Genomic DNA, 8,249 nt, shown 5'->3' with positions numbered 1-8,249 from the left:
GTTAAACCTTTCCATGAAGTGCCGCATCGTTTTCACTACTTCTCCCACCACACTGGAAGAAGAGCAAGTGCTTCTTGGTCTGTCTGCCCTTTGTAACCGAGTGCCAGGGACATTGGTGTGTGTGAGCCGAGGGACCGAGCGGCCTGGGGTTGGTCGCCGTGCCGTTCCTGAACCGGGTCGCCACTGCCCCCTGAAGGCAACACATAAGTTAGTGATACTACTGAAAGAGTTGTGGTTCAGATGTAGATCTGATTTCTCCTAAGCACGCTGAATTCACAGCTGTTGATCCTCCAGAGGAGGCTTTGCAATTGAACATGTGGAGAATAGGTAAATTTCCCGCTGTTGTTTTCCTCTCCTCTTGTTTTGTTTTGTTTTTTTCCTAGTAGCATAGGCTTAAGACTGAAGAAACGGGCTGCTTTTTTTCATTTCCAGCACTGGCTGTTCCTCCTCAGTCCCGCCTTGTATTTTTTCAGTCATAGGGTATGTGAATGTAAATTCTTGGGAGAGAGGTAGAAAACTCTGTTTCAACTGGTGTTTTTTTCAGCTCTGTGGGGAGAACAAATAGGGTGGTTTTGAATATTCTGGCTCTTATTCAGAGCAGCATGTGGAGGGAGAGAGATGCGTTTGCTTTTTTAGTTCAATGGCTTCAGAAGCAAGAGGGGAAAAAACACTTTCTCTGGGAGCTGGAGAAGGTGTCCTAATCACCGGAGAGGTTTCTAAATGGCATATCTTTGCGAGTGTTCTGTAGTCCGGAGGTTTTTGTTTGTTTGACTTTGGAAGGTTTTCCTCTTAATATTCACGTCCTTCAGCAGAAGTGAGAAATGTGATCTTATTTTGTGCAGTGTCGCGGACCCTCCGAAATCTGCTGGGAATGATGAATACCTCGCACAGTACCAATGTGATGACGGTGGAGAGAAGGAGAAACCAAGACGATCAAAAGAACGTGACCTCATTTCAAAAGAAAACGTTTTGTCCGGCAAAGAGTCTTGTGAGCCTGGTGAGAAATTGCGGCAAACTTCCTCTCTCAAGTCTGACACTGAATGTAGCTCTAAAAACCTTTCCTCCTCAGCTATTACAGAGAGATGCCAAGATACAAAGGACAAGACTAAAAACACTGACAAAGGGCGTTACCAAAGCAAGAGGGAACGTGCTCCTACTGAAGAGAAGGAGAGTCAAAAAGCAGGTCCTTCCAGCAAGAGGAGGTGCTCTCAGAGCATGGAAGTTGTTGAGCAAAAGCGTCACAAGCAGGAGTACTGGGAGGGAAGCAGGTGCAGAGCTTTCCCTGCTGAAAGAAACAGCCCTGAGAATGGCAGACGAGCAGTCAAATATTCAAAGTACAGATCTGGCAGTGGAGGAAGATCAGAACAAGGTAGCAATAGATATTACCGATCCAAAGGGGAAAGAAGTTGGAGCAGAGAAAGATACTATCGAGATGAAGCACGGAGATGGGAAAGATGTAGCTATTAGAACGATTACTATTCACCTCATGCGACAGGAGACAGTAGAGAGAGAAAATTCTCTCACGGCGATGCAGCCCTTGACAAATCGACTGCAACTTAACTACAGCAGGTCACATAAGCGTTATCATTACAAAAGCGGATGGCCTCACGGTTCCCTCTTGAGAGAGGAAGATGTACGTCGCTTTAGCACACCCCGAGCAGACTTGCATCGTTGCTCAGTACTTCAGCAACATTCCGGAAGACATTCTCGTGAAAGACATGCGCTTCCACCTGTGTCAGCTCATTTGGAGAACTGTCGCCAGAAAAATGAAACAGAAGGAAACAGAAAAAGAAAATATACCCGTGCAGAAGGTAGTGAAAGTGAAATAGTGTCCTGGTTTCAGTTAGCACAGAATTAATTTTCTTCCTAGTAGCTGGTGGAATGCTGTGTTTTGGCTTAGAATGAGAAGAGTGCTGATAACACCCCGATGCTTTAATTGTTGCAGAGCAGTGCTTATACTAAGCCAAGGACATCTCAGCCTTTGCTCTGTCCTGCCAACGGGCAGGCTGGGGGGTGCAGTAAGAGCTGGGAGGGGACAGACCCAGGACAGGTGACCCAAACTAGCCAAAGGGGTATTCCATACCATCTGACGTCATGCTAAACAATATATAGGTGGCTAGCCGGGGGGAGGGGGCCGGACTGCTCGGGGTTAGGCTGGGCATCGGTCAGCGGGTGGTGAGCAATTGCATTGTGCATCACTTGTTTGTACATACTATTATTACTTCGTATTATCACCATTGTATCATCATTATTATTATTGTTATTATTATTTTTGTTATTTTTTTTCCTGTCTTATTAAACTGTCTTTATCTCAACTCACGGGCTTCACTTTCCATTTCTCTCCCCCGTCCCAGAGAGGGAGGGGGGAGGGTGAGCGAACGGCTGCGTGGTGTTTAGCTGCCGGTCGGGTTAAACCACGACAGCCTTTTTTGGCGCCCAACGTGGGGCCCGAAAGGTTGAGATAACGGCAGATCTGATCAGAGTGTGTTAAACTAAAATTGGTGGAAGGATTAGACCTGCTTAATAGTCACTTGTCATGATGCTGATTGCTTTAATCACAACTCTGCTGCGCCTGTTTTCCAAATTGAGTATTATAGTACATTATTTTCCGTATTTGCTCTCTGTAGTGTTGTTTCTCCTCTCCGGGCCCTGGTTTCAGACCATTATGGTACTAAGTGTTATAGCAATGGCTTATGAGACGATAAGATATCTGGTCATGACTCTAACTTGGTATTTATACTCAGTAACATCGTGGACTCTGTACTTTGGAAACAGCATCTTGGGAACTATTAGCAATTATACCTATTGTTTTTCTCCATTAGAGAGTCAATCTGTGGAGGGGAAAGGGGAGGATATTTTTCCTTACTTGCTTACTCTCCCTTTCTCCTTCACCACCCCTGTATCCTCCTGGGTCACTCTGCCTTCCTCCTTCACCACCTTCTTATCCCCTGAGCTTGTCACAATAGCTCTCCAAGATATTGAATATTTCTGGAATACTCAGAATACCATAGTCTTGTTGTTCTGCCTCATGAATGCACTTCAGATTCTGCTTAAAGTTAAACAACTACTTATGAAGCTCATCCGGAGATCTGCCCGGAGGCAGTATAGTTGTGGGTGGCAGGGAGTATGGGTGGATATGGGCAGGCATCTAGAGCAGTTGGCACCCCCAGTGTGTTGGAAATTCACCCCTGAACAATGGCAAAATCCTCAAAAACTGGCAGAATGCTTGAAAAAAAGGTGTAATGATTCTGGCAGTTCCAAAGTAACACAAATCATTGTAACGTGCTGGGGCCTGGCTCATGCCTATCGAGCTGCCATTGATACTGCTGTCAACTTAGTGACAGACCCTGCGGCCACTCCAAACCCTGTGACAGATCCAACGGCCACTGTGACCCCTACGGTGGATTCTGCAGCCGCTCCAGCTCCAGCTCCTGCAGCCGCTCCAGTCCCAGCTCCTGCAGCCGCTCCAGTCCCAGCTCCTGCAGCTGCTCCAGTCCCAGTTCCTGCAGTCGCTCCAGTTCCAGCTCCGGCCGCTACTCCAGTCCCAGTTCCTGCAACTGCTCCAGTCCCAGCTCCTGAAGCTGCTCCAGCTCCAGCTCCTGAAGCCGCTCCAGCTCCAGCTCCTGCAGCTGCTCCAGTCCCAGTTCCTGCAGTCGCTCCAGTTCCAGCTCCGGCCGCTACTCCAGTCCCAGTTCCTGCAACTGCTCCAGTCCCAGCTCCTGAAGCCGCTCCAGCTCCAGCTCCTGAAGCCGCTCCAGCTCCAGCTCCTACTGCTGCTCCAGTCCCAGCTCCTGCAACTGCTCCAGCTCCAGCTCCAGCTCCTGTAGCCGCTACAGCTCCGGTTCCTGCAACTGCTCCAGCTCCTGTAGCCGCTCCAGCTCCTGTGGCCGTGTCAGAGAAACGAGCTGTAGCAGTGCAAGTTGACCCTGCAGAGGGCATTCCAACCCCTGTGGCAGACCCTGTAACAAAGTCAGAGAAACGAGCAGTAGCAGTGCAAGCTGCCCCTGTAGAGAAGGTGAAAATATGGTATAGAAATTCAAGTCGTTTAGAACGCAGAGAGTCTTCTGCCAATCCAGGTAAGGCTTCTGCCAAAACTAAGTATAGAGATGACGAAGATGATGACGACGCTGGGCCGTCAAGGATTCAGGAGGAGGTGGGTCGTGCTGAAGAAGCCCCACTGTACAACCAGTTGCCAGAGAATGAAAAGAAATATGCCCTGTTCACTGATGGGTCCTGTCGTATTGTGGGGAAGCATCGGAGATGGAAGGCTGCTGTATGGAGTCATACGCGACGAGTTGCAGAAGCTGCTGAGGGAGAAGGTGAATCGAGTCAGTTTGCAGAAGTGAAAGCCATTCAGCTGGCTTTAGACATTGCTGAACGAGAAAAATGGCCAGTTCTCTATCTCTACACCGATTCATGGATGGTAGCAAATGCCCTGTGGGGATGGTTACAGCAATGGAAGCAAAACAACTGGCAGCGTAGACAGAAAGATAGAAAAGGAGCTTTTAGTTGGTGAAAAAAATGCAAAAATATCACAAGTTCTAGAAGAAAAAGAAGTCTAAAGATAAACATGGAGAGAAGGATTCCAAGTAAGCAAGGATTCCAGCATACTCCGCATTTTTTATCCTAATTCTTTTCTGGGTGCTTCTCATGTCTTCTTTTTTTTTTTTTTTCTCCTTTTTTTTCTTCTCTTTTTTTCTTTTCTTTTCTTTTTTTTTTTTTTTTTTCTGGTAGTTTCTAAGTTATTTAGATAGCATCAGCTGACTGGGGATCATGTTGTTAGGTTGATCAGTGAAGACATGAAAGCTATTGTTGAATTGTGTCAGAGCTTTGGACCACATAATTCGAATCACATCCGTACACCATTCTGGATTAGGTTAAAAGTTTTTTTCTGCTTGCACCTATTCCAGAGCTAGCCATTGTTAATGATCTGTGTACAAACCAGGACCTATGGTCCTTCAATCTGAGGGCTTAAGTTTGCTGCATCTAAAGTAAGTTGCGTGTGCACATAGCACCACAAAATAGCTGACATGCTGCAAATCATCACCTGTGGTAAAATAAATCAAGTTTCATATAGGCAACAAGTGCCACATCTTTTTTTTCTCTTTTTAACTTGCATGTTTCTTTCAGACTTCACGATTTGTGTTTCTGTGCGCTCCACTTTGACAATGCCAATCGCAAGCGTAAAAGAAGAAGAAAAAGGAGAAGAAGAAAAAGGAGAAACACCAGGAAAGCGAAAGGCTCCTTGGAACACTTAGATCATTGTTTCCAGAAGATAATGTGGGAGAAGAAGGAAGAATCCCATCCTCCAGATGGCTCTTCATGTGAGCAATGCAGAAGCGAGGGCAGTAAACAACCTTACAAGGAAAGGAAGCCTTCCAGCGCAGGCGAAAGCAAGAAATACAGCTCCATGGCATCCAACGAGTATATTAAAGGTAAGCGGCCGCAGTGTGTTTGAGGAATTCCTTTTATATTAATGTAGAGATTATTTCAAACAGTCTTGAAGTGCTTGATGACTTAACAGTCTGCAGATTTATTACCAAATCAAAAAAAGCCGACTTGGTAGACTATTTTTTTCCCAGTTTTGAATGACCACTAGGAAGAAGGTTGTTCTGGCATCAAACAGGATCTTGGCTTCACCCGGACAAGCACTATCACCCATTTTCATGGCACTTTTTAAAAGATCAGTAGAGAATATTTTACAAGTTGTGCAGAAGATCTTCCCGTATGCACAGCTTGCGCTAAAGGAGGACCGACAGCAAGATATAACCACAGCATCCACTTCTTTATAATTCCTCTAAAGCAAAAACTTGTGGTTTGTGCAATCAACTTAAACCTTTCAGACATAATGATGGTAGAATTTTATTTTTTGCATGTGCATGTCTTTCTTTTGGGCATGTCTGGAATATAATGCATAGGTTTTATTGTGGATTCGAAACTGAAATGCCAAATGGAAGCTCTGAATGACTCAATACACAGTAAAGGACGATGCGTTCTCTACTGAAGCATCCTGCTTCTGAGGGCAGCTAAGATAATTAGCATTTGTAGAGGTTGACTTGAGGTTTGAAGTATAAGGCACCTATTTTTCTTTCAAAAATCAAAACTCAGATCTTTGGAGGGGAAGCATTTCTAGGTCAATGTTTCTAATTCCTTTCTGAAGAATGTCAGGACCAGGATACAAGTATAACTGGTCTAAGCTAAATATTGTTTTAGCTATCATCATTTTTAACCAGTCTCCTAATTTAAATGTTTGTGGATCATACTATACATGTGCACGTGAGATCAATTAGCATTGATACTTACTAGACGAATGGAATTCTGTGACCATCACATCCTTTATCACCGTGCTTTCATTGTGGGAACCTCCTCCAGAAAGAAATGGTCTTTTTTTTTTTTTTTTTTTTTTAGTTATTTAGCAACTGCAGAAATTGTTCGTAATCTCCTTTATTCCAAGGGGGAGAAAAAAATCACCAAGAGTAGCATACCTTATCACATCAGTGATACCACATCAGTGGGACTTAGTACAGCTTTGTAGGGCCTTGTGCCATCTCCTTAAATCTGTGGTGGGATGAACTCTAGGAAATAGCTTTCAGTGTGTGCTCTCAAATGAAGAAAGGGTTTTGGCACTTATTTAGAAGCTGTATTAATGTAAGAGAAAGAGACAAAGGCTATTCAGGAAAGTTAACAAACCTCTTTTGCCTTTCAGAGCATTTCAATCGTATTTTACAAGATGATATGTTCGACAGTGATGACGATGCATCCTTGGTTTCTGGAGATGAATTAAAAGATGGAATGCCTGACGGACCAGAGAAAAAACGCCTCTGTTTCAGCAGGTAAAGAAAGATAGATCCCTGTTACGTTTAAATTCTCAGGTCTGCTGAGTCTTTTAAACAGTTCCAGCTGTTCAAAGTGCGAGGGGTGGTAGACGAAGGGGTAACATCAAGTTTGTGTGTTGAAGAGGTGCTTGGTATTCACAAGAAGAAAGGGTGAAGGGACTAAAGTTGTAATGAAGTTGCTCTGAATGACTAAATTGAAAAGCCCAGGCTTCTCTTCCTAAGCCAAAGTGATCCGTAGACTACCAGAACACGTTGACTTAATCCATGGCATTCTTTGAAAGACTCAAGACCACATAAATGTGCTGTCTGTCCTTTTAGCTAAAAATACGCCAACTTTATGGGTTTGTGTTGCCACCTTTTGCCCTTGTGTTTTCCAGGATTGTTAAACCAGTAGTGAATTATGTAGCAGAAAGAAAACTGAGAAATGGCTTGTTAAAACACCTTGAGAAAAATTTGAACGGTGTCTTTATTTGTTAAGCCACCAAGTTGTGTTAATCTTTTGGTATTTTAGTATGGAAGTCATGCAAGCCCACAGTTGGAAAGTTAGATCATGTTGTTGCAGCTGGATCAGTTATTTTTCTCAGTTTCTATTGCTGTGCTGTCCAGAAGATTTTCTGTGCTTCAGAGCAAGGCTAAGTCTCTAGCATCTTTGATTTAAGCCAGCAAAGGTACAGCCTGATTGTAGTGGGGAAACAAATGCTCCTAGCAAATTTATTTCCTAGTAGTAAAGCAAGATTGCAGGGATATTAATTTGCAGTCTTGGTTTAGTAAAGAATAGGAAACACAAGGGAAGGAGAGGAAACATTTGGGATGACTGAATAACTTAACTGGAAATCTTACATGTATTTAATATACCACTGCCATTTGGATTATTTGGGGAGGGAAAAGAAAGTCTATAGGAAAAATACTTGGAACGTCTGTGTGTCTGTCTATTCAGCACCTCATTTATAAACTTGTTTTCTTAACTCTTGTTCTAGGAGTGCTTTCTGCGAACCAACATCATGCCGGCCCCGTCCGCTAATAGTAGGAAAAGAAGGGTACGACCAGGTTTCTTACGTGGCACCCACGGTGTTGCACGCTTTGGAGAAGTTTCCCGTTCACACCCTGGACGTTTCTGTTCTGCTTACAAATGTTGCACTGCCAGAAGAAATCTGCGGACACGTACCTTTTTATTCTCATTGGATTCACTGACTGTATGTAAAGGATCAATCAAGTTGCAAGTAAGGTGAGCAAAATTCATTGGTAATGGAGGTGGCCTTGTTTTAATGTGCTGGGATGTTTGCTTCTGTCTGAAAATCCCCTTTTCTTTTAGACAAAACCACAAACAATCTGAATGTTGTACATGTCCACATTTTCCATACTCAATTTCACAGTGAGGATGTTGCTAGCAGCTCAGAAAGCTGGGCGGTGTTG

At 44.1% G+C, this 8,249-nt stretch overlaps 1 long non-coding RNA gene across 2 annotated transcripts; it reads left to right on the top strand.

Moving 5' to 3' along the window:
* Positions 1–689: 689 nt before the first annotated feature.
* Positions 690–6,758, top strand: LOC311428433. 2 transcript variants are annotated; one of them, XR_014687726.1, is made up of 3 exons: positions 690–997; positions 5,131–5,435; positions 6,707–6,758. It is a non-coding gene; the product is annotated as an uncharacterized lncRNA (long non-coding RNA). The 2 variants fall into 2 exon arrangements; XR_014687727.1 differs by lacking the exon at positions 690–997 and adding an exon at positions 4,517–4,589.
* The last annotated feature ends 1,491 nt before the right edge of the window (positions 6,759–8,249 follow it).

The sequence above is a fragment of the Aythya ferina genome (assembly GCF_964211825.1).
Source record: "Aythya ferina genome assembly, contig: HAP1_SCAFFOLD_79, whole genome shotgun sequence".
Taxonomy (NCBI): Eukaryota; Metazoa; Chordata; class Aves; order Anseriformes; family Anatidae; genus Aythya; species Aythya ferina.
This window is presented reverse-complemented; position numbering and strand designations above follow the sequence as displayed.